Source organism: Rhinatrema bivittatum, chromosome 7 (genome assembly GCF_901001135.1).
Source record: "Rhinatrema bivittatum chromosome 7, aRhiBiv1.1, whole genome shotgun sequence".
NCBI classification, from domain to species: domain Eukaryota; kingdom Metazoa; phylum Chordata; class Amphibia; order Gymnophiona; family Rhinatrematidae; genus Rhinatrema; species Rhinatrema bivittatum.
The window spans coordinates 221,346,875-221,373,989 of record NC_042621.1 but is presented as its reverse complement, the minus strand read 5'-3'; the positions used below and the strand labels follow the sequence as shown (position 1 = coordinate 221,373,989).

General features: G+C 44.6%; 1 long non-coding RNA gene across 2 annotated transcripts in view; it reads left to right on the top strand.

The window, feature by feature from the left end:
* Positions 1 to 2,692: 2,692 nt before the first annotated feature.
* LOC115096266 overlaps positions 2,693 to 27,115 on the top strand; it is a 189,024-nt gene continuing 164,601 nt past the window's right edge. For both annotated transcript variants that reach the window (XR_003858010.1, XR_003858009.1), the window contains exon 1: positions 2,693 to 2,772. This is a non-coding gene — a long non-coding RNA (uncharacterized LOC115096266). The remainder of the gene's footprint in view (positions 2,773 to 27,115) is intronic.

Sequence of the window (27,115 nt, the reverse complement as noted above, 5' to 3'; positions counted from 1 at the left end):
AAGCCAGTACTTAGGGTGAAAATAACCATTCAAAAACTCTTTACTTTGAATGATAGTAACAATTAAGAAATTTGGATGCTCTTTAAAATAGTGGTTTGGGTCCCAATTACTTTAAACCTTTCAAATCACTAGCTGACTTGTGTTCTTACACCAGCCTCTTCACATTATTTTCTCAGGCAGCTTCTGCAGGAGGACACTTGGAAAGTTGCCAAACCCTGCTACCCAATGGCATGAGAGAACAAAATCCTGGACTGGATTAGCCAGAAATTCTGGAGCGGAGACAAATTTTACAATAAAATTACATTTTAACATTATTTCCCCCCCCCCCCCCCCTTCAGGCTTTATAGAATCTCTATTTTTAAAGGGTCACACAAAGTTTTGGCATTTTTAAACCTTTTCATTGCCCAGATATATGCCAAAAATGAGGCTGTATTTCCCAAAAGTTGAGACACCTTTTCCCTTGAATAAAAATTCACAATAGGGATTTTCAATACTTCCTCAGTGTTATGAATGCAATGCTTGCGGGTCTTCCCGCGAGCAGGCTCAGCTTACTCACCCCATGCTGCCTTTTCTTCGCGGCGCGATGCCGCCAATGTCGGCCCCCCCCCCGCGCGGCAGGAGCCGAGGACTTTCCTTCCTCATGCGGCCCAGAGGCCACCTGTGCTTCTCCTCTTCACCGCGGACGGAGCCGCGGACTTTCCAGCCTTCTTCGGGGCCCGGGACCGCCCCTGATGCTGATGCCATCTTCGCGGCGCTAGGCCGCAAGCCCCGGGATCCTCCTGGCAGCTGGAGCCGCCTTTGGGGCTTCCTGCAGTGGCAGGAGCCACTGCTGACATCAGGGCCTGCGTTTAGGCCCAGCCCTGCCTCTTCCCACGTCGACGTCAGTGCAGGCCGCTGTCCGCGGTCCTGCACAGCTTCCTGCTTGCTTCCCTTAGGCACCGGCGCGCGCCTTTCTGCAAGATTTAAAGGGCCAGGCACAGGAAGTGTACTGGCCCCACCTTTGATGGGACTTCCTGCTTCAGCCCTATAAAGGGCTGCTTCGTCAGTCTGTTCTTGGCCTTGCATCGTGGTGTCTTCCCTCTAGAGGCTCCTGCCTGCCAGAGCCTTGTAAGGGCTTCTGTCTTCGTGGAGCTCCTCGTCTCGTCTGCCTTCTACCACGTCTTCATGTCTTGGTGTTCTGCCTGAGGTCCTGGTCCATGTTGTGATGTCTCGCTATGTTCCTCCACGTCCTGATGTGTGTTCCTGCCTCTCGTCTTCTACGCTCCTGAGCCTTCTGGTCCTTTGGGCCGGACTCCCTCGGACGACATCTTTCCCGGGTTGGAGTGGCCTGCAGGTGGACTGGTGTCCTGCGCTCTCGAGCCGTCATGCCCTGGATCTTTCCTGCACTGTCCTGTTCTCCTTGTGGTCCATGACCAGCCTTCCTGGGCTGTGTAGGGCGCGCAGTGGGACAGGGTGGTCCGCGACTCAGTCCCGCGGGTGGCCTGAGTAGGGCGCCCTGAGAGACAGTGCCAATGTCCATGTCTTGTGTTTTGCTATTTGGATGTCAAGTTCTTTGTCATGGATGCCATTGCATCAGCCATGTGTCTTTGTCATGGATGCCGTTGCATCAGCCATGTGTCTTTGTCATGGATGCCATTGCACCAGTCCTCTGTCTTCCCGTCCAAGGATGCCGTCGCATCAACCCCGTGTCTTCGTCCAAGGATGCCGTTGCATCAACCCAGTGTCTTCGTCTAGATGCCGTTGCATCAATCATTGTCATGTCTTCATATCAAGGCCCGTCTGCCCTCAACCTCAGGCCAGGCCTGCTGCTTCATGCTGTTCGCAGCAGGTCCGAAAGGGTTCGGAATGGTCAGAGGACCATTCAACTTCCAACATCCTCGGATGTTGGCCTTGGGAGCTTGCCGGCCTGGCAGAGGGTAAGACCGTCAGCCATGCGGAGCCACCGTTAACGCTCGGCCCTGAAGGTCTGGGCCCGAGCTGAGGCCCAAGGGCACACTAAAACCGCCCATTCTCAACACTCAGATGTCTACTTGACGTTTTAATCTAATTTTCCTCTTTTTGTGAACCTTTGAGCACACAGGAATACCACCAATTTGAGTCTTTAAAATTCCCCAAAACTTCAACTGAGACCAGTCTAAGGAGTTTAGGACAAATGCCCAGATGACTCCTGTGCTCATTTTTCCCAATTTTGGGCTATTTCTGAAGTTTTAAACCTTTCTATGCATGTGGCTGTCAAATTTAAATCACAGAATTGAAACTTATGAGGGACCCCCCCTTCAGGCCTCCCCCACCTCAGTTTGGTGCTTTTCAAAATTTATTTTTACTTAATGTGGCTGTATTTTAACTTTTAATTTTATTATGTTTAGGCTGGCTCCCCCGGAATTAGAAGTGACATCCCAAGTTCTTTCAGACATGTGACCTGACTTCCTCCAGAGTGCCGGGGGCCTTCCCAGGATCTCTGATGCTGTATTCAGCCTTCTCAGAGCAGTGGCGCCTTCCCTAAAGTTGTTTCTGCAATTTTAAAATTACCCGTGGCTGCCTTATTTCAGCTGCAATCGGCAGAACAGTGCATTCTTCTCTTCACTGCAAGAGAAAGGTAGAGCTCCCATGGCTATGTTCTGCCTCACCCTGGTTGGCTCCAGAACAGCTGATTACCCTCAGCTGACTGCTCTGCCTGATGCACACTCCTTGGGAAGTAGGGGGAGGGGGAAGAAAGAAAAATAAGCTTGCTACAGCCCAGCACTGCTTCTGCACACAGCCTCAGCAGCCAAGGTAAAACATGAATTTTATTTTCTTCTGGCTCCTTTTTATTATTATTTATTCTGGTTTCACCTGCAAAAGTACTCAGAACCTATATAGCAAATCTGCCACACTAAAACAGCATTATGATCCAGCACTCACAGCAACAACCCTAACTATGAAAAGACAGCACTGCAAATATTTTTGCTGACCCTAGAACACCAATACATCTCCTACTGGGAAAACAGAACAAGCTGCACTGCTAAAGATCCCTACACAGAAACTGCATGCTAAAAGAATGCCATACCTCAGTCACACTCAGACAAAGACTCTCACCAAATACAGAACAAGTGACTATAAATTATTTATTTATTTATTTATTTATTTATTTATTTATTTATTTATTTATTTAGGATGTTTATACACTGAGTACATAAAACATTCATAAATGATACAATAACAAATATACACCAACAAAATACAAGGAACCACTGCTATGACTATTGGTCAAAATTACTTTAACATAAAGATAAAAGATCTTTTACAAATACCACAATGACTAATAGTGCCAGAAAAAAAAAGTGGTCTAGGAAACCAATTCATGTCTTTGTGAAGCCCCAGCACCCAAATCCTGCTGCCTGAAAGACTGAAGGAATAAAAAAGCTTTCAGATGTTTTCTACATGTTGTCTTGCATAGACATATGCAGAAAAATCCTGAACTGGAAACCCCAATAAGTCAGATTCTGCTAACAATGCAATACTGGAGAAAAAGAAACAGATGCATTTTCTCATATTCTATGTAAAATACAATGATTGAAGAGGTGCACATTCCCATAACAGAAATATTCCAATCACAAAACTGAAAACAAAATGCTTTATTCCTACCTTTGTCTGAGCATTTTATTTTTCTAATTGCATTTGTCCTAATTTTTCTAATTCAATTGATCTTCTAATTCCTTTTCCAGAGTTGCTAGCGATTTTTTGTTTCTTCTCTCTCCTCCTATCTTGTTCACTTCTTCCCCTATATCTGTCTTTGAAATTGTTCTTTCCCATTCATTTCATTTTTCTTTTCTCTGCCTATCTACTCATAGCTAGATTGTACTTCCCCATCTCTTCCCTATATCTTCCCCTCACCAGTCTCCTATGTCCTCCCCCAAGCAGCTACCTCGTTTCTCAGTTCTCATAAATCCCTCCTTAAATCATCCTCACTCTGACTCTTTCAAAACACCCCTTTCCTTCCTATCGAAGTTCTCCCATCACTTTCAGTCAACCTATCTCATGTTCCGCCATCACAGTCTCTTTAACTCTTCTCATCACCTTTCCACATCTTTTGCTTGTACCCTTCCCATCTATATGCTGGGCTTGATGGACCCTTGATGGACCCTTGGTCTGACCCAGTATGGCATTTTCTTATGTTCTTATGGTCTCTCTTCCATCTCTTCCATCCAGTCCTCAGTCTTCCTCTTCTCACCTCTTGCATTCTTACTGCTTTCCAAATCCCATTCTCACACTCTCCTCAACCTTGCTATTCTCTCCTCTCTCTTTCTCTTTCACCAGCCCCATTCTACCCTCCACTTCTTTTCCCCACCTCATGTTTCCATCTTTTTCTCTCACTTCCCATTCATACACCCACCGTATCTCTGAATTCCTTCTTTCCTGAGTCTCTACTCAATCTCTGAGACCTTCCATCTCCGAATCTCCACTCTAGCTACCAATTCCTACTCTTCCAGGATCCCACTTATTCTCCTTATCCCAGATCATACCCTGAATCCAATCCATAGTCCCCATCCAATTTGAGTCTCTGTTGTCTCCACAACCATAAGTTTCCATGCTACCAAGTCCTCACTCAGTCCCTGAGTCATCATATTCCTGACCCAGTCCTCAAATCCTTACTATCCCCCATCATTGTGTTTCTGCTCTCAGGTCCCTATTCAGTCTGTAAGTCCCTGCTCTCCCTCTCTAATGACTGATACTCCAGTCTCCCCCAAATCACTAATTAAGCCCCCATCCCAATCCTTGAATCTCAGTCATTCCTTTCAAACCAATCCACGAGTCTCTGCTCTCCAAAGTCCCCAGTGATTCCTTATCCCTTGATTTTTTGTTTCTCCAAGTCCCCATGTGACCTCCCAGGCCCCATGACTCCACCCAGTCCCTGAATTTCCAGTCTCTTGCCCCCCTCTTGAGTCTTCACTGTTCCAAATCTCTGCTTATACTCTCAAACAAATCCAAGAGTTTTCCTCCCCCAGTCCATGAGTCCTCACACTTCCCCTCCAACCCAATCTTTGAATCTCCACTACCCCACTCCCATGTGACCCAATCCCAATCCCTGGTTCACTGGCATTCTCCCAACCACTCCCACTTAACTATCTTCAAAGATATTCTTTCTGACAGTGCCTGCTTCCTGGGCCTATCTCTCTCTCACCTCCAGCCTCACATTGCTAAGGTTTCTAGGAATTTTTTTTCAGTTGCACACCATCAGGAAACTGAAATAATGGTTTGAAACTTCAGCCTGATTTTGATAATTCAGACATTGGTATTTTCATCACTGGACTATGGCAATGCCCTTTAAATGAGATTACGTCATAAAGCTGTCAATAAATTGGAACTTGTGCAAAACACTATAGCCCGTCTCCTTACTAGTGGTAGCATGAAAGACTCTGCATTAGCAACTACAAGTTTATCTGCTTTACATTATCTTTAAATGTGTGAATGGTTTTGGTCCCAGTTATCTTTGTGCCAAACTGTTCCCTTATGTACCAATTTGGGTACTTTGGTCTCAGGATGAGGGCTTGTTATCAGTTCCTCCTCTTAAGGAGGTTTGATTTAGTGTAACAAGGAATCATGTATTCTCCAGCCCTGGCCCACTCTTCTGGAACCAGCTTCTTCGAGAACTGAGATATTTAAAGGATCTTCTGACATTTAGGAAACAATTGCAATTATGTTATGCAAGTCTTCTCTATTTGGAGGCCCTTGGGGTTTTAAAATTTTTTTTATTTTATCTTTGCCAAGTTTGTTTTTGGGTTGTTTATTTTAGTTTGTTCTATTTTTTCCTGCAGTTTTGAATTTGCTTTGGTGAAGGTTGATTTGTATGATTGGAGATTGTATAATTGTGATGTACTGCTGGTTGTATATGCCTTTTTGTTTAGGATGTGTTCCCTGCTTGGAGATTTTGAATTTAAATATTTATAAATAAATAAATACATAATTCAACATTTGTTTCTCTATTCTATTATGCAGCATCTATGACAATTCAAACTTTCTTTAAAAATATACAAAATACACCTTTGCATGCTCCAAAGTCGCTTTCATACCTTCTTACATGTTTAGTTCCTTTTATTTATTTAGAAAGTATTTATCGACCGCTGTTCCAGCGGTTATGGTGATTTACAGTTTAAACATTCATAGTAAACATATAAACAGAAATGATATTAAAACAGATAAGTAGCATACACCTAAAAGAAAATTAAAATAAATTAAAATACATTGTTCATCATCAACCTCATAGAACAAAATAAAATATAATAAAAATCTAATAACTGGTAAAAATAAAAATAAATAATAATAACATTAAATAAAACAAGTAACTTAAACATCAGGTAAATAAAATCAAATAAAAAATAAAATTACCACAAATAAATGTCAGTCCAGCGAATTAATGTTTAAGTATTGGTTTCTTTAAAAGGCAGTTTAAATAACCATGTTTTTAATATTTTATTAAATGTTTTCCTATTGGTTACTGTATGTAGATGCACTGGCATTGTGTTCCACAATATCGGGCCTGCAACAGATATTATGTGGTTTCTTACCTCACCTAAGTGTGCTTGCATTATACTTGGAACTACCAAGAATCCCTTATTGGATGACTTTAGGGATTGCTGAGGGGTATAGACAAGTAATGCCACTTCTAACCATAGGGTGACTTCACTATTATCTTGTGGATCAATGTCAAGAACTTGTAATCAATTTTGTATTTGATTGGTAGCCAGTGAAGTGCTGATAATATCAGTGTTATATGATCATGTTTGGAGGATCCCATTAATATTCTGGCCACAGAATTCTGTAAAAGTTGCAAGGCCCTTAATGAATTTGCAGGAACTCCAAGAAGGAGAGAATAACAATAACCTATTCCTACGAATACAACAGCCTGCAAAACAGTTCTAAAATCGTCAGGTTCAGGCAAAGGTTTTAACCTTTTCAATACTCGCAACTTATAGTATCCAGTTTTTACTACTGTTACCCTCGGCAGCTTGCAGAATTCAAGCCGCCTTACTCATTCAAACGCCACCAGCAGGCTTTCGTGGCCAGAATGCCACCTGCCCTCCAATGCTGCCAAGGCGGCCCCAGATGCCGCCATGCTCTTTTGTTCCTGGCTCCTCCTAGGCATGAGTGTGCCTGACTTGCAACATCTTAGACATTACCACCTCCTCTCTATTTAAGCCTCTGTCTGAAGGGCAGAAGACGCCTCAACAACAGGTCTCCTGTATCAGCAGTGCGTGTTGCTCCTGTGTCCTGATTCTTGATTGTTTCTGCGTTCCCAGTTCCTGCCTTGTCCAGCTTTGCCTTGTCTAGCCATGCCTTCTCCAATTTTGCTTCATCTAGCCTTGCCTTCTCCAGCCTTGTCTTGTCCAGCTTTGCCTTCTCATGTTTGTCTTGTCCAGCCTTGTCTTGTCCAGCCTCATCTTCTTCTTCTTGCCTTGTCCAGTACCTTCTTTTGTCTTCATCCATTCTGGCCTGATCTCCTAGTACTGACCTCTTGCTTGTACCTGACCATGTTTGCCCGCAGCCTGCCCTGACCCTTGGCTTGTCTCTGTATCTTCAGCTTCCTGCCTGTCCTGACCCTGGCATGCCATGCACTGTTGCTCTCTTCACCCCCTAAGGACCTGTCTAAGTCCTGCCGGCCACCAGAACCCAAGGGCTCAACCTGTGGGGCAGGTGGTTGGTACAGGTGAAGCTCCAGACTGTCCTGCTACAGGGCGCATTTGCCAGCTGCCGGCGTAGGCCACGTAGGTTCACTTACAAGGCTGTGTCACCTAAGCCACAGCACAAAGGGCTTACTCCCATGCCAGTCATTATAACTACATGAGATATGTATGATTTCGTATTGAGTCTCCTACCTAAAATAACTCCCAGGTCATGGACATTAGCTGAGTGCTCCTCTACATATGTCTTTCTTGATAATACAATAATCTCAGATTTAGTTACATTCAAAGAAAGCTTATTTTAAAACAGCCACTTCTGAATGGCAGAAAGATATTTATCTAGATATTTAAATGAGTTCTCAGTCAAGTTATCTATAGGGATAAAAAACTGAATATCAGCAAAGATTCTAAAATTTAACCCTAAACCCCGAATAATTTATACAATGGTGCCATATAAATGTTGAACAATGAAGGTGGCGAAGATCATCCCTGTGGCAGACCTATTTACAAAACTGCCCAATCTGATCCTTTATTTCCTATCTTCACCTGCATTACTCTATTTAATATAAAAGACTTAAGTGTTTGCTTGTGGTACTGTGGCTCCAGTCTCTTTCTTACAGATTAATTTTCAATATATACAAACTTCCAGTTGGATTAGAAATAAGAAATGTGTTATGAGATGAGTTCAGGCTTGCCAACTGCCTATAAGTTTATGAGCTACCTATTAAAATTGTAGAAAAATGGACCTGTCTGTAAACGTCTTCAAGCAGGCTGTAATTTTGCAGTTTTGCTGCATCTCCCTTCCAGCTCTATCTGATGCCATCAGTGCTCAGTCAGGAGCTAGATATTTATGCATTTTGGGTGAAAGAAGCTGAAAAGCAGCAGACTCTTAAGTGTTGCATCAGAGTTGTGCGAAGAGTACCTCCTGCATCCTCACCTTTGCAGGGACCCCCTCCCTCTGCATCTTTGGAGGGGGACCTTGTTTCCAGAGCTCCAAATCCCGTGTCTAGCAACACCTCTGGTATAAGTAAAAATGTCGGGGGGTGAGTACAGATTTATTTATGTATTTATCTGATTTATATTCTGCTTCTTCAGGTACTTCAAAATGAATTGCATTCAGTCAGACTGTCAGTAAAAATGTTTTTCAGAGGTAGCAACTTGGATGGAGTAGAAAAATATTTATCCAAGAGAGCTGGCTCAATGACCTTCCTAAATAAAGATCTTATTTTGTTTTGTTTTAGCTGCACTTTCGAAGAAACAACTAGAATTTAAAGCCAAACTGAAGCAGTGAGGAAAGTAATACCTGGGTTGCCATCTCCCTAAAACATTTTTCCTGACAGTTTTATACTGACAAATCTTTTCCTTTTTTTTTTTATAGACTGCCAAAACAGTAAGTAAAAATATGTTTCAGATATTGTGTTGGGGTTGAAGTGGGGAGGAGGGAATATGTCCCTCTCTGATCTTTATGCTGTCTGAGAGGGGAGGCTCCTGTTCGCTATGCATAGCCTCATGGCAAGCAGGCAGCTAGGTCTAGGGGAACAAGGGCCACACCTCAACCATGTGTCGTTTCTGGCTCTTACCCATGTTACCAGCAAATAGGCAGGCCGATGCCACATCTTAACAGCCGCCACTCCACCTCTCCCAGGCACCCGATTTTAATATTTAAATGGGCTGTCATGGTAAAAAGGAGGCGCTGGGGAAAATTTTGCGTCCCTAGCGCCTCCTCAGCATCGGGCGTCTAGGAGAGATGGCTGGCAGCGGGTTAGGAAAACAGATGCTCAGTTTTACAAGCGTCCATTTCCCTAACCTGTGCACAGCCACGGGTTAGGGAAACGGACACAAGTTAATTGAGTGTCCGTTTCTCTAACCTGACAGCCGTCACACTTTTTTTTTTCATTAAAACATTTTTTTTATTTATGGTTCTCATTTTTTGGTTCCTCTGACTTAATATCGCCACATTTGGTTTTTGCATTGGGGGGTAACAGCTAATAGCCTCATCAAAGGGAATTTACATGTGATGGGCGCTATTAAGTTCGCATGATTGGTTGCGCATTATGGACTTGCTAACCCCCGTTTTTCATCGGGGGGTTATGGACATGTGTCCATTCGCATGTTGAGCTGTGTGCTGGCTGCAGCGTACGGTATTGCATTGTGATACAAAGTAAAAAATAGTTCAGAATAGAAACCAATAGAACAGAAACTGTAAGAAAATATATATTATCCAGTAATTACACAGTACAGAGTAGATAAACTGTAAAACATGAATGAATAAACTTACCGAAAATTTAAACATTTAAAAGCAAAAGAGATACATCAAAGGACCAGAAGTCAGTGTCAGTGTTTAAATGCTAAGTCAAAGAAACAAATGGCACCAAAAAGTGGTCACATGATCATGGCTGTCCATCAAAAAAAGGGGGGAACGCCCCCAGCTCTGACATCTGATGTAAACAAAGACTCTGTGTTGGGCATAGTACAGCAAAGGCACTTGCCATAGATTCGTGGAAAAAGAGAGATAACACTTAGAAAAGTACAGACCAGACTATATAGGGATTTAAGCCCTGCGGTGATATAGTATTTAGGTTGTGAATCCATTGTTGTTCAGATTACACCCAATAATTAAAACTAATAAGGATTTAAAAATCTGCTCTCCTTACCTGGGATCTGATCTCCAGGCACCCTGAGATTGTTGTGGATTGGGGGAGGTAGGGCTGCAGAAATTGTATCTTCTCTCTTACACACATGCACAATAACACATTCATTCTCTCACACACTCCCTCTCTCTAACATACACAGGCTTCCTCTCCCTCACCCTTACAGAGATACATTATGTGTGTATGTGTGTGTGCGTGCCTGTGAGAGCCTATATGTGACACACAGGCTCCACAGGCACAAAAAATACACAAACACACAAGCTCTCACACTGATACTCTCACAGGCACACAGGTTCTCACATACACAGAAGCTCTCACACAGACACACATACACACAGTCACCCTCTCATATACACACACACACACACACACACACACACACACACACACACACACACACACACACACACCCTTTCATACACACAGGCACCTTCTCATACACACACTCACATATCCTCTCATACACAGGCACTCACTCTCACAGGGCCAATCTCTCGCTCTCTCACACATTTTTGGACCTCTTTTTTGGTCGCTGGGTGCAGATCAGGGCCTCTTCATCTGCTGCTGGTTTGGAGGAAATGCCAGCAGCATCACAGGGCCTCTTAATCTGCCGCTGGCTCTGGTGAAAGGCTGGCGGCACAGCAGGACCTCTCTTCTTCTGCTGCCGGTTTGGAGGAAACGCTGGCAGCACTGCAGGACCTCACTTTTGCTGGCGGGGACCCCACCAGCACATTACTTCACGCCACTGCAGGACTGTGGCAATGGCACCCCTCTCTCTGTTTTCACCCGGGGTGGACCGCTCCCCTTGGCCCCCTCCCTTAATACGCCACTGCACCCCACCGAGCTTCCTGCTTGGGGGAGGAGGGAGCAGAAGCTGTGTGTGGGCGTGCGTATACGCATGGGCCTCTCCTTCCTTCGCTGGCTCTCTCTCTTTCTTCAGCCACTGGTTGGTTAGGCTCCACCGGCGGCCCTCAGCCTCTCCTGCTGCCGCCGGCCCGCTGCCTCTACGAGTGTGCCAGTATGTGCAAATGCACAGTATGCACACCCGGTCACGCCAGGCCTGACTGTGTAACTCATAACAAGCTTGAAATATCCTGTAATACATCTGTGAGACTACAAATAAAGATTTTTTTCAACATGGACAACTGAGATTTTTTTGCCCTACCGTATTTTGATGTCTTACCCATGCCCCAACAATGTCAGCAGGAGCTGGAAGAGACCTGAGCACCTGGCAGATTTATGGCAGAACAAAACAAATTACGAACTTTATGGACAGGTCCATTTCTTGTTTTTTTATGGGTACTCTGTACATTTATGAGTGGTTGGCAACCCTGGGTAAGACATACGTGAGTTTCTCAGCTCAATTTTTTCAACGGATCTATTGGAAAGCAGAAAGGGATTCTTGGTCGCCACCATAATGGAATGAATTGTAGGACCCAAATGCATTCATATATGCAAGTAAGGCCAGGTTTAAGGTTTTGGCGACTAAAGACAGAGTGCACGGTGGTGTTACCTTTGAATCTGTGCCAGCACATGGGCCCAGAACAAGCAGAAGCAGGATCCTGTTTGGCTTTCTTCTGCTTGCTCTGGGCCTGCCTTTAAAATTTGGCCCCCTAGGCAGTTGCCTGTGTTGTGCATGCCTAAATCTGGGCCTGTGTGCAAGGTGTGAAATACACTTCTTCTAAATTTTGTTCTTCCAACGGCTGACTTTTATAGAAAAGTGGGAAGAGTAGAAAGAGTATGAAAAGCAGATGAGCAAGAACTAGTTACCGCATTACTTTTCCCTAATGCGAAAATGATATTTCTTCACAGACATTAACTTTCAGAATACATTTTTCTGCTAACTAAGGATGTGCATTTGTTTGGAACAAAATGGGAAATTTCCCTTTTTGTTTCAATGTCTTTTTAAAACAAAACAAAAGAAAAATAAACAAAATTTAGTTTCCTTCGTTTTGTTTAAAAAAAAAAAAAGTATGCTGCCAACAAAAAAAATCCCCACCCCCTCGGCCGTCCTCTAAAACTCTCTTACTAAACTGATTTTCTTTATGGGGAGGGAGCAATCCCCGGTCACACTGCTGGTACTGGGATTAAAAACAGTGCCAGTGGATCGAGGTTGGTGCTCGTGCCCAGGCTCAGCCCAGCAGCATTTTGAACAGAAGAAATGTAAAATGGTACTGGCCTCACTTTGCTGGTGCCAATTTCAATAGCAGTGCCAATGGGGTAGGAGTGATTGGGGTTCCCTCCTGCCCTCTGAAGAACATCAACTTCATAAGAAGGTTTGGGAGAGGGCAGGATCAATTCCCTGTAACTCCTTGCTGTTGAAACAGGAAACACCCACACCTAGGCTTGGTCGGAGAGGCAACCCTAGGTAGGATACCTCCCTCTTCACAGATGCTAGTACCAGTTTGCCTTACTTTGTGGCAGTCCACAATGAACACAGAGGTCTTCTTGGACTCAGGAGCAGGTGGACATTTTATCGAGGTGGCGCTGTTCCACCAGCATGATCTGCCCATGACCACCTTAGAGAATGATATCACCATTTCTTTGGTCTACAGTGAGCCTCTTCTAGGCTGGCTCACTGAAGCGACACTCACCCCTTACCATGGAGATGAGTCTTCTTCCCAAAGAGACTCTTACCTTCTTTGTGCTCCCCAAGGCAATCAACCCCATTATCTTGGGGCTATCCTGGCTCCAGCAACACCATCCTTTTATCAACTGGGGCACCTTACAGCAGTCTTGGTAGGGCCCTATCTGTGCTGAAACATCCTTGTCATCGGTCCTGCCACCCATTGCCATGGCACGTGCCACTGTCATGCCAGGCCTACCACCCCAACATGCCACTTATGCTGAAGCCTTTAATAAAAAACAAGCAGAAATCTTACCACAACATAGATCTTATGATTGCCATATTGATCTTCTACCAGGGAAGATGCCACCTCAAGGTCAGGTCTACCCCGTATCAGTGCCATAGGAAAACTTAGACAGGGGTTTTCTCTGGCCTTCCTCTTCTCCAGCAGGAGCTGGGTTCTTCTTTGTTGGAAAGAAGGATGGATCTCTCAGGCCCTGTATTTATTACATGGGCCTTAACGCAATCACAAGGAAGAATCTCTACCCTTTACTCCTTATTTCAGAACTATTTGATCAACTTCAAGGAGCACAGATCTTCATTAAGCTTGATCTGTGAGGGGCATATGAAAAGGTGACAAATTGAAGACCGCATTTAATACTAGAGATGGTCACTATGAGTATCTAGTCATGCTATTTGTGCTATGTAATGTCTCTACAGTATTCCAGCATATGGTTGACAAAATCTTTCGGGACCTTCTGTACTTAGATGACATCCTCATCTTCTCTTGATCTTTGGCTCAAAATCGGGGGTACATCAAGCAGGTATTACAGAGGCTGAGGGAACATCATCTGTACGCAAAGCTGGAAAAGTGCACTTTCGAGCAGGATGAACTTCCATTCCTGGAGTACATCATCTCCCACTATGGGTTTCAGATGGACCTCACAAACGTAAAGGCCATCCTGGACTGGCCCCAGTCTGTGGAGCTCAAGGCACTGCAATGCTTCTTGAGGTTTTCAAATTATTACTGACAGTTCAAATCCTGGTATTGCTCACTTGCAGCTCCTCTTACTGCCCTTACCACAAAGGGCGTGGATACAAAGCCCTAGCCAGAAGAAGCCATCCAGGCCTTTCAGCATCTCAAACAGGAATTTTCACAAGAGCCCTGCCTAAGACACCCAGATCCTTCCTGTCCCTTTTTCTTCCCTTGGGGTGGAGGCTGTCCTCACTCAACACAATGACCAAGGGACTCTTTTATCATGCTCAAACTTCTCCAGGAAGTTCATGCCTGAGAAGAAAAACTATACTATTGGAGACCGAGAACTCCTGACAATAAAACTGGCATTAGAAGAATAGTGTCATCTCTTAGAAGGAGCCAGACACCCAAAGACCAATCACACTGATCACAAGAACTTGCTAGAGACTCAACGCTTTAACCCGCGACAGGCCAGGTGGTCACTATTCTTTAACTGCTTTGATTTCGAGCTGCACTATCGATCTGTGGAGAAGAACCAACAGCCTGTTGCCCTCTCTCACTCCTTTTAGATGGAAGATATTCTGGACCCTCTTCTCCAGCAAGACTAATTACCACAGCAGCAATCCCACCCAGGAAAACCATAGTGCTCAAACGACTCCGACAAAAGGTAGTCAGATGGGCTCATGATTCTCACTTGTAGCGTCTGTTGGTCTCAGATGGCTTCAACCTCTGTGCCTCACCTTTCTCTCTGCTCTCCCCACTAGCCTTAGGAAGATGGCTACCGCCGCCTCTGCTTGCCACTCACTCCGGCGTCCCTGGAATGGCTATGGCAAGGCTATCCACCATGTTTCTCCTGAGGGCCTCCTAGGGTGCGCGCACGCACGCCACCCACGTCTTTATCCATGTCATGGTGGGAACCTTGGGGGTGTCCCCCTTGAGTGACGTTACACCATCCGGGTATTTAGCCTGCCCTTCATTTGCTAACAACTCGAGTTAGCAAGGATTGGATACGCCTCCGGTCTAAGTTACTCTGTAGCTTCTGTGCTGCCGCTGGAAGCTCTCTCTGCCCTTCGGGGTATTTCATCTAACCTGGGTACCCACTCCTCAGGGGCCCTTTGCTTTCTTTCAGGTGCCTATCTGGGATACCAGGTACTCGCTCCTTGAGGGCCTGCTCTCCCTGCCTTGGTGCCTGCAATCCAACTACTTCTGCCTGCTGGTATCTACAACATTACAGCTACCAACTTAGTGAGTAATCTAACCTTTGTCATTCTGTCTCCTCTACAGCTCAGCACTGGGAACCTGCATCTGGAACTCCCTATATATCGTGTGCTGCCAACATCTACCATTGTGGGATGGGTCTCCTCTGCCGAGGGCCCCTGGACTGCCGCTACCGGATCACCTCACTACTGCCAACTCTGGTAGTATCATTCAGCTGTATAATAAAAGACAAATCTTCTGTGTTTGCGTGTCTCGAGTCTAGCCTAGTACTGCGGTTCCTCATGGGGCTCCTCCCCAAGGGAGTGGCCATCACCGCAGTACCCAAGAATCCACTCCAACACCTCAAAACCATAACATCACTTGGCTGCACATCCTGGAGTCACCAGAACCCTTGAATTAATCCACTGCCACTATTGGTGGTCCCAGCTGAAGACTGATGTGTAAGCTACGTGTAATCTTGTCCTAATTATGTAAGGCATAAGAGCTCTTGTGTTCACCTTTGGGGATTGTTACAGTCATTGCCAGCCCACAAGGTACACTGGACCCACTTGTCCACTGACTTTGTCATGGACCTTCAAATGGCTATACCATGATATTGGTCATAGTAGATCACTTCTCCAAGGTGGCTCACTTCACATCACTCCCTGGTCTGCCATCCACTCCAGAACTGTCCCAACTCTTTGTGCAACATATCTTTTGTCTCCATGGATTCCCTTCTCATATCCTTTCAGACCAGGGAGCTCAATTCAATGCTCAGTTTTGGAGAGGCCTCTGCAAAAAAATTGGAATTACTCTGGTCTTCACATCAGTATACCACCCACAAGGGAATGGACAAATGGAAAGGATTGACTAGATCCTCAAGAATTTTCTGAGATCATATGTCAATGAGTGACAGGATGACTGGGGTAATCTCCTTCAATGGGCAAAAATCTGCCATAACAATCACATAGGCAGTTCCATGGGGTCATCACCTTTTCGGATCGTTTATGGCAAGCAACCCCAGATACCTCTCCCAGTCCCACTCTCAGTATACTGCCCTGCAGTCAATGCATTGAGCCAGGATCTCAGAGACCTTTGGCAGAGAACCAACCAAATGTTCACCTCCGTAGCCAGACATTTAAAAAAGACAAGCTGTCAAAAGGCAACGACCAGCACCACAATTTAAGCCTGGAGACCTAGTATGGCTGGTCACACAATATCTGTGACTCAAATTGCCCTCAACCAAGTGCTCACACAGGTTCACTGGATCCTTTTCCATCCTTCAGCAAGTAGGGGCCATAGCCTACCATTTGAAGTTGCCACCCACATTGAAGATACATGATGTTTTTCATCATGTATCTGAAGCTGTTGATACTTTCCTGGCCATCACGATGACCTTCTAATCCCACAGAGTCAACTTCTGAGACAGACAATGAATTTGAGGACCAAGAAATATTACACTCTTGCAGATGTTGCAACCAAATCAAATATCTCATCTCCTGGAGAGACTTCGGATATGAAGAGAAGTCTTGGGAACCCGTGTCCAATCTCCAAGTCCCACAGATGGTAAAGGACTTTCATCATCGCTTCCCCCTGAAGCCCAAACTCAGAGCCCTGAGGAGGGGGATCAAGAGGGGGGTATTGTAACGATGAGTCAGACGCAAGATGGTCCCATGACCAGGTGACTCACCATCAGACGCTGCAAGACTACTCAGCAACAGGAATACAACCAGGACACTGATTCTCCTCTTCCCTGCGCTAGCCTTAGGCGTTCGCACGTGTTCTTGCTCGCTGATATTGGTCCCGCAGCGGGGAACCTTTTTGCAGCACTGATAGATGATGTCATCTCTCCTAGATATTTAAAACCCTGCTGGACTGCTAGCCAATGCCTCAGCAAAGGGTCTCCTGCCTTGCAGTATGTATTGCCATGTGTTCCTGCTTCTTCCCACATCCTTGCCTTATCCAGCCTGCCTCGTCCTTAGCTCATCCAGCTGTCACGTCCTTCCTTCCTGTCTCTGCCTCAGACTGACTTCTCAAATCTGACCTCTGCCTGGAGCTGGACCACTCCTCTGCCAGCCACCTGCCATTGACCCTTGCTTTGGACACACTACTCTTCTGCCTTCTAGCTGCCCTTGACCCTTGCTAAAGAACCTGGACTATGCTTCACTCATTGCCTGCCTCAACTCTTGGCCTGCACCTAGTATCTCTCCAATTGCTACTTGCTTTGAGCTCAGCTTGGCCCCGGAATCTCTCTTATTCCTTGCCCTGTGGGACCATCATCTAATCTCCTTGGTCCCTGTAACCTAAGGGCTCAGCCTGCAAGGAAAGGGGCTGGTAAATTGAAGCTCCTGCCCAGTCCTGTCCTAGGGCATGCTCACCAGCTGTCAGTGAGGGCCTAGATGGTTTGCCCAATTGTTTGTGCCAACCACACCACAGCACAAGGGTCCACTTTCCTTACCCTAGTGTACTCATTTTGTGGATCACTGACTTAAACATTGTGAAGGCTGGCGTGGGTGTGAGCTCTTTGTGCTGCGGAGTAATTGACATAGCCTCATAGGTGAACCTATGGGGCCTATGCTGGCAGCTGGCAAACTCGTCTGTAGTGGGACAGATTGGAGCTTCACCTATACCAGCCCCCTCCCCCGCAGGTTGAGTCCCTGTGTTCTGGCAGCCGGTAGGTCTTATGCAGGTCCCTAGTGCAGTGGCTAGAGAAAGAGTGCAATGGCAAGCTGGGGTCAGGGGAAGCAACAGGCTAACGGAGTTTGAGACAGGCCAAGGACAGGGCAGGAGGCAGTCAAGGCAATTGTGGTGTGGTGAGGCACCGGTTTGTGGCTTAGGCCCTGTGCAGAAATTCCAGTTAAACCCCTAGGAGCAGTGCAGGGTTAGGTAAATAAGAGAAAAGCAAAAGTAATAATGCAGGGAACTACATTTCCCATAGTGCCTCTGCCTAGTTTCTTGGGCTAGAGGCCATCACACCTGGCTCAGGTCTAATTGAATTGGTTAACACCTCTCAGATTTGGGGGAAGGCTATAAGAGGCTTGTGGAACAGCTGAGCAGTGGCTGAGGAGGAGGTGACTGGGAACAACTAGTACTCCTGGGGGAATTCTGCGCTACTGCGGAATGCAGAATTTGTACAGAATTCCCCCTTCCCGCAGATTTCCTCTCTCCCTTCGCAGATTTTTTATTTTATTTTATTTTTTTATACCGACATTCGATCTGAGATATCACACCAGTTTACATTCAGGTACTGTAGGTATTTCCCTGTCCCCAGAGGGCTTACAATCTAACGGGCCGATACAGTACAGTGCACTCCGACGGAGCGCACTGTTAACCTGCCATTGGACGCGCATTTTCCCTTACCCCTTATTCAGTAAGGGGCGGAAAATGCGTGTCCAAACCGCCGAACCTAATAGCGCCCTCAACATGCAAATGCATGTAAGTAAGTAAAGTAAAATGCAAGTAAGTAAAGTAAAATGCAAGTAAAATGCAAGTAAGTAAAGTAAACTGCAAGTAAGTAAGTAAAGTAAAATGCAAGTAAAATGCAAGTAAGTAAAGTAAAATGCAAGTAAGTAAGTAAAATGTGCAGCCAAGTCGCACATTTTACTTTCAGAAATTAGCGCCTACCCAAAGGTAGGTGCTAATTTCTTCGGGCACCGGGAAAGTGCCCTTACCATGTGACAGGGCAAAGGTAGCACCGGCGCCATTTTGGTTCCTGGCACCCGACGTCACGAGTGCAGGAGATCGCTCCCGGACCCCCGCAGGACTCCCAGGGACTTTTGGCCAGCTTGGGGGGGCCTCCTGACCCCCACAAGACTTGCCAAAAGTCCAGCGGGGGTCTGGGAGCGACCTCCTGCACGCGGGCCGTATTGCCAATATTCAAAATGGCGCCAGCGCTACCTTTGCCCTCACTATGTCATATGGGCTGCCATTTCTATTAACGCAGCCGTGGGCCGAGAGCGGGAGATCGCGCCAGGACCCCCCCACTGGACCCCAGGTAATTTAAAACATTTTGGGGGGGTTCAGGAGGGTGGGGGGATTTGTTTTAAAGGGTCGGGGTGGGTTTTAGGGTTGTTTTGGTGTGCCGGTTTTCCCGCCCTCCCCCCTCCCCCGATAAAACAATTTTTTAACCAAAAAAACCATGACGATCAGATTTCCCCCCCCCCCCTCAGCCAAAATCGATCATTAAGACGATCAATCACACGATTCACATCCCTACTGAGGATGATAAGGATCCGAAGGCAAGATTTACCTATCAGCTCAACTGCAAAGCTAAGTGATTTTTTTCTATGCATACTGAGAAAAAGGAGAGTTTGAATTGCTAATCCTTGGGGAAGGTGAAAAGAGAAGTTTTACAGAGGGGCCTGAGGAAGTCAGACAAGAGGGACAGATAAGACAGGAACTGGAAATGCTGCACCTTGTTTTGATTTTGGCTAGTTTGTTTTGTTAAAAAATGTACAGCTACTGCTGCTGCAGCGAACTCGGATGGACCCAGTGAAGTAGAAGGAATGCATGTAATGGCAGCAGTGTGAAGCTATCCTTTATTATCCAGTAGTACTTTCAAACCTCAATTAGTAAGCTGTATCTAGGAACTACACAGGAGTAAAGGTTTTTAATCAATAATGAGTTTTATAGAGCTAAAAGCTCTGGCTAAATGATTAGCCAGGCTTTGGATCTGCATATGAGTAAGTTGGTTCTGACTGGTAAATCAATGAATTAGGATTATACAGATGAAACTCTCACCTATTGGCCATATAACTGAAACCACAGGTTGAAAGTGAGCCATACAGAAGAAAATAGGAAAAAGCATAAGCATTATCAGGTTAAGTGTAAAACATTGATAAGACAGGCGAAGAGAGAATTTGAAATTAAGTTGGCCACAGAGGTAAACTCATAATAAAATCTTTTTAAAATATATCTGAAGCAAGAAACCTGTGAGGGAGTCTTTTGGACCCTTAGATGACCGAGGGGTTAAAGGGGCTCTTAGGGAAGATAAAGCCATTGCAGAAAGACTAAATCAATTTTTTGCTTCTGTGTTTATTAATGAGGATGTTGGGGAGATACTAGTTCTGGAGATGGTTTTCAAGGGTGATGAGTCAGATGAACTGAACCAAATCACTGTGAGCCTGGAAGATGTAGTAGGCTAGACTGACAAACTAAAGAGTAGCAAATCACCTGGACCAGATGGTATGCATCCCAGTGTTCTGAAGGAACTAAAAAATGAAATTTCAGATCCATTAGTTAAAATTTGTAACCTACCATTAAAATCATCCATTGTACCTGAAGACTGGAGGGTGGCCAATGTAGCACCAATATTTAAAAAGGGTTCCAGGGATGAGCTGGGAAACTATAGACCAGTGAGCTTGACTTCAGTGCCGGGAAAAATAGTGGAAACTATTCTAAAGATCAAAATCACAGAGCATATAGAAAGACATGGTTTAATGGAACACAGTCAACATGGATTTACCCAAGGGAAGTTTTGCCTCACAAATCTGCTTCATTTTTTTGAAGGGGTTAATAAACATGTAGATAAAGGTGAACCAGTAGATGTAGTGTATTTGAATTTTCAGAAGGCGTTTGACAAAGTCCCTCATGAGAGGCTTCTAAGAAAACTAAAAAGTCATGGGATAGGAGGCGATGTCCTTTCGTGGATTACAAACTGGTTAAAAGGCAGGAAATAGAGAGTAGGATTAAATGGTCAATTTTCTCAGTGGAAAAGGGTAAATGGTGGAGTGCCTCAGGGATCTGGACTGCTGCTTTTCAATATATTTATAAATGATCTGGAAAAGAATATGATGAGTGAGGTTATCAAATTTGCAGATGATACAAAATTATTCAGAGTAGTTAAATCACAAGTGGATTGTGATAAATTGCAGGAGGACCTTGCGAGACTGGAAGATTGGGCATCCAAATGGCAGATGAAATTTAATGTGGACAAGTGCAAGGTGTTGCATATAGGGAAAAATAAACCATGCAGTAGTTACACGATGTTAGCTTCCATATTAGGAATTTCCACCCAGGAAAAAGATCTAGGCATCATAGTGGATAATATATTGAAATCGTCGGCTCAGTGTGCTGAAGCAGTCAAAAAAGCAGACAGAATGTTAGGAATTATTAGGAAGGGAATGGTGAATAAAATGTAAAATGTCATAATGCCTCTGAATTGCTCCATGATGAGACTGCATCTTGAGTACTGTGTACAGTTCTGGTCACCACAAAAAGATAGTGTTGCACTGGAGAAGGTACAGAGATGGGAAACCAAAATGATAAAGAGGATGGAACAGCTCCCCTATGAGAAAAGGCTAAATAGGTTAGGGCTGTTCAGCTTGAAGAAGAGACGGCTGAGGGGGGATATGATAGAGGTCTTTAAAATCATGAGAGGTCTAGAACGAGTAGATGTGAATCGGTTATTTACACTTTCAGATAATAGAAGGACTAGGGGGCACTCCATGAAGTTTGCAAGTAGTACATTTAAGACTAATTGGAGAAAATTCTTTTTCACTCTACATACAATTAAGCTCTGGAATTTGTTGCCAGAGGATGTGGTTAATGCAGTTAGTGTAGCTGGGTTTAAAAAAGGTTTGGATAAGTTCTTGGAGGAGAAGTCCATTAACTGCTATTAATCAAGCTGACTTAGGGAATGGCCTCTGCTATTATTGGCATCAGTAGCATGGGATCTTCTTAGTGTTTGGGTACTTGCCAGGTTTTTGTAGCCTGGTTTGGCCTCTGTTGGATGCTGGGCTTGATGGATCCTTGGTCTGACCCAGCATGGCAATTTCTTATGTTCTTATGGGGCTTCCCCTAATTGAAAGCTAATTGTCCTTGTGAAACTGAGCTTTCATAGCTGAAAAAAAGGAAAGCATTTGCTACTGAGAATCCCAGACTGTATCAGAACTGCTGAATTACCTAAGAGCAGTACTTGCAGAATTAGAATTGCTATCTTGTAAAACCTAATTAACCTGAGTTTTATAGTTTACTTGTTGGAGTTGCGACTGTTTTGTTTTCAAACCCAGAAGTGTAGGCTGTGATTAGTTACTGGAGAATTGCATTTGTACCTGCAGAATAAAGTTATGTTTTTTCTGAAATTGGACATATGAAGCATTAAAGTTGAAAGAATACCTCTGGTAACTGGATTTTTAAAAATGGAGAGTGGGCTGACTGGCGAGGAGACTAATTAACAATGATTTTGGTTAGAGTAAGAGAGCCGCTGCCCCTGGTCACTGAAGCCAACCAGAAGGCTAAGCAGGGATTAAGGGAACGGCATCCTTATCAATGCTTGGGATTTAAATATTAGAACTCAGCTTGGAATTCTAACCTCCACCAGATCAAAAGCTTAGAATGCAAATGCTAAGAAATCACAACCATAAATATTATCAGGTAAGTGGTTTTCTTTCATTTTCTATTCTGAAATGTTATAAGCCATACACAGGTGACCCAATATGTCAGGAAGCCGCCCGGAGCGCTAGCCATGCAATACTCGATCAGGTCCAGCAAGAGGTCAGATCCGTAAGTCAGGAGAAGGGTGAATGAGGATACACAGAAGACACTGGAGAAGATGGGGAATACGAGACGAGGCTGGACGAAGAATCAGGAATGTAGGACACAGGAACCAGGAACTCAAAGGCAACATGGACTGCTAAGGCAGGAGACCCTTTGCTGAGGCGAGGTAATGCTGCGAAGCCCTTGCTTAAATAGGCCGATCGGCCTGATGTCATCGGAGGGTGCTGCGAAGCCCTTGCTTAAATAGGCCGATCGGCCTGATGTCATCGGAGGGTGCTGCTCAGCATTTCCCGCCACAGGGCCTACATAATGTGCGCATATGGGCGTGCGTCTAAGGAAAGGCGGCAGGAGTGGAGACTGGCATCGTCGGGGCAGAGAGCTGTGTGCTGACTGCAGGATGGATCCAACCATTTTGGGGGTGAGCGAGGTGGCTCGCGGGGCCTTCCCATGAGCTGCCGAATGTAACAAACATCAGTATAATCAAGAACGCAAGGATACAAATCAGCCATGATTTAGCTTTTTGGACATATATGATCATGCGCAACAGCTTCTTTAAGATGATATGTACCTCTTTACAATTACAATTACATACTTTCTTTATTCAAGAGACTTACAAATACACAATTATACAGTTCAGGGAAATAGCTGGTCACATGAAACTAATAGGGATGAAACATTAAAATAAACCTTCCGTAACAGCATGTGCCTGCTGCCTTTCCTTTTATAACCCCAATTAAATCAACACATTATACCATACACGCCACCTAAGAGAACATTCATAGCAGCCAGTGTTCACCAATCATTCTCACACACACCACTATCCATCACAAAGATGGTTAGGATCAATGATGTAATGTCATACAGTATTAATTTTAATTTAGTGTGCTTTCATCCAGCTTTATCTGCCCCATCCACAATGTATATTTTCCTATTTGAATTGCTTCCCTCCAGGACTCCTGAAGGGTGTTCTGTTGCTTTCTGGAGAGTGATGAGAAGCCATGTGGGAGAGGAAGGGAAGGCTATTTGACTCCAAGGAGTGGTGATTATGTGCAATCCTGCACTAAAAAAAGACAATAAGCAATCATAAACATACATCATGTACTTTATGGTACAGTTTTATTTACTACACTTTATCCATACAGTATGATATTTGTGAAGTTATGCCCAATACTATATGTTACATAATCATTCCTTCTGACTTATACCTTGCTGGCTTGCATGCTCCCTGGTGTTGTTTTATAGATGAGTATTATTATAGAGTTCTACATTGCTCTTGAAAGGTTTGTCTTTTGACTGGATGAAAGTAGAATCATACTTATGTGACCTGGATATTTCTTTAGCAATAGTGTTAACAATTATCTCTTCCGGGAGGAGCAGCTGTTTTTGGAGAGATGATCTCCCTTCCAGTTCCTCATTCTGACCACCTTACAGACTACCAATGCCCTGTAATCTTTCCGTTTGTGCTTGATATGTTCCATCTCCCTGGGTGCTAAGCCAATATCATTAACAGCAGTTTGGATTCTTATGCCAGATCTGCTGCTTCCTAGTTAGGGTGCACCTCGTAAAGCTGTTGTAAAAATCAGGCGATCTCAACTTCCCTGGCATAAAAGTTGTCGTTGTGAGGCTTTTTGTCCTTTTTGTACTTAGTTTCCTTTTTGCCATTAGTCAGCAGAACCTCATGTCCTTCTCATCCCCTACAGCCTGAGGGATGGACGGTTTCCTGGCTACTAGAAGCTATGGGCCATTCTTTAGAAGTTAAGATCTCCATGGACTACTCTCCCTGCTTGGAAATGGGGTCTTGATTGTCATCGGCTGTTTCGCTTGGTGCACCCATTCTGTAGCAAAGGTGTGGGATGAGTGCAGGTAGCTCTTATATGTAATTGACTTACTGGTACGACAATGAAGACATTAACTCATTAATATAGTCTAGCTGATTTCGAAACCAAGCTTATACTGAAGATGTTTTCATGTGTGTTCCATGTTAATTAATAAAGTCTAGCTGATTTCGAAACCAAGCCTATACTGAAGATGTTTTCATGCGTGTTCCATGCTACTGTTGCAGTTCTGGCTGCTGCATGGCCTCCTCTCCATCAGAGGACCCCAGTGAGCCTGGCTCTGAACTGTTCTCCCACATTCTCTGGCTCCTGTCCTCAGCCTGTGCTTTTGCCTCCATACCAGCAGGGAACCTCCACTAGTTCATTCCCCTGGCTGACCAGCCCCTTCTCTCCTGCCTGTACCATGCCCAGACTCCATCCCTACTTAACTCTAGTTCTCCCATGCCTCAATGCTTTGGCATCGAGTCCTTCTTGGTTCCCTGCTCTAACCCTCTCTGCCTTGCAACTTTCTCAAGCCATTCCTAGCTTTGTCTCGTGGCCTCTGGGCCTTCTGGCTCCAGTCTTGCTTTTTCCTATCTCCTGGTCTCTAGGCCTTCTATTCCTAGCTTGCCTTGGTCTTGCCTTGTGGCTATCTGGCCTTCTGTTCCAAGCCTTGCTCTGTGGTCTTCAGGCCTTCTGACCCTTGCTTGGTAGCCTGCCCTTGACCTCTCTGTTTCCTGACCCCTGGCCTAGGTCTGAGACCCCCAGGTCGCTCCCTGTTTCTGAGCCTGTCTCTGTCTTGACCCTCGGGGACTTCCTTGCCTGTGTTGCCTTCGGGCACTCTATGTTCCATGTCCTGTGGAGTCTTTGGCCTGGTTTGTTCTGTCTTGTCCAGTTTGTCCTGCCCTAGTCCCTGTCTCTAGAGTCCCACTTCTATGCTTACTTGCAATCAGTCCCTGTCTGTTCCAGGTCCACATATACCTGCATCCACTCCACTCTTACCTGTACCCAGATCCAGTCCGTTCCTGCTGTTCCAGCCATGCTTACCTGCACTCTGATTCTGTCTGCTCCAGTATTCCAGTTCCATGTATACCTGCATCCAGCTCCATGCTTACCTTTATTCTGTTCCTGTGTTCCTGTTCCACCCTTACCAGCACTCATCTCCAGTGTTCCAGTTTCACGCTTACCTGCATCCAGTTCCTTGCTTACCTCATGCAGTTCCAGTGTTCCAGTGCTCTAGCCAGCCTGCACCTTGTTCCAGCGCTCCAGCCTCACCGGACCATCCACACTCCATTCCAGTCCTACACCACTCCCGGAGGCGGTGTCTACAACACCCCCTCTCCAGCTGCCCTTCATTCACAACAGCTCCTTATCTTCTTTTTGTAGTGCTTTTATTAATTAGTCCTTCCAAGATGCTTAAATAGTTTCCATGACATTGGGAATAATTATCAGATAAAGATGTTTCTTTCCTACTTGTCTTATTTCTTTCTAATTAGGGTTATATTTCTCTGTAAGTCTTCAGATGTAAAAGATTTGATATCATTCGGTATAGACTTAAGAATGCAGCACTTTTTTCCCATTGAAGTTGAGCCTCGTAAATGGTTTGGAGAATATTTAAATGAGGCAATGAAGTGATTATTGCAAATATTTCCAGCTTCTTGTCTTTAGTTTGAGCTGACATCACAGAGTAAGCATACTCAGTATCGTTTTTGTTTGCTCAGTTCCAGATGTTACTGATAAGGGAGAGTGGTTCGGCATACAAAGAAAGCAATCATGAGGCTCATACAGACTGAAATGAGGCTGGCAATATATTTCACTATTTAGAGAAGGGGCTGTGGAATCAGACTTGTATCTGGAAAATAGTCATAGCGAAACTGCAAGGCTAGCTGTTTATGAGGATGAAGAAATTTCATGAGTTGGGATGAAGAAAAACATCACAAATTGCCTGTCCAAGATGGAGGCATAAGAGGTACGTGGTCTTAGACCAAAGATTGTGGACAGAGTGGCGTGCTATGGTATTACAATATAAGTTGATGAATCAGTATATGATTGGGTTGGGGGTTGTAGACCTGACCCTTTATTGGCTTTGGGACATAGCAACTAATATAAAGATATGATTCAGAGACATGCTAATCAAATTGTAACCTGTTGCTTGGTTCTGTATGATTCCAATAAGTGAGATTTATATTAGTTTCTATCTGGATTTGAAATAGGTGGAGCAGCTCTGAGTTTGTTAATTTGTCCTGTTTTTTTTTTCCCAATAATAAAACCAACAAAGAGGAAGTCCTGGTTTGATGTGAAATAATTCTATTAATGCCACTTTTATTCCTTGAAACTGCTCCTAGAGATAGCTTTCCAGGGGAGGTCTGCCTGTGGCCTTATACAGGTGGGCCCTTTTTCAGAGCTGAAATCTACAGGGCCAAGCTAAAGCTCAGTGTAAAGTGTATTTGCATGACTTCTCAGAGTCACATTTTTTAAACTTAGAACGTGAATATTTTTATTTGCCAAAACCAACAAAATTATTCCTGCCTGAAAAATGTAAAAATCCCAAATTTAGGGGACTTGATCCCTTAATCATTAGACACAGAAATGGCTAAAGAAAAGTGAATTTAACCTGAAGAAGAGAGGTAGACAATTGCAGCAAAGGACACTTTATTACATACAGCCAGTATTAAAAAAAAACTGGAAAGGCAGCCAAATGAAGGCTCTTTAGCACAGATGTGGAGATTTTTCTAGCTTGTAGCTGGGTAAAACGC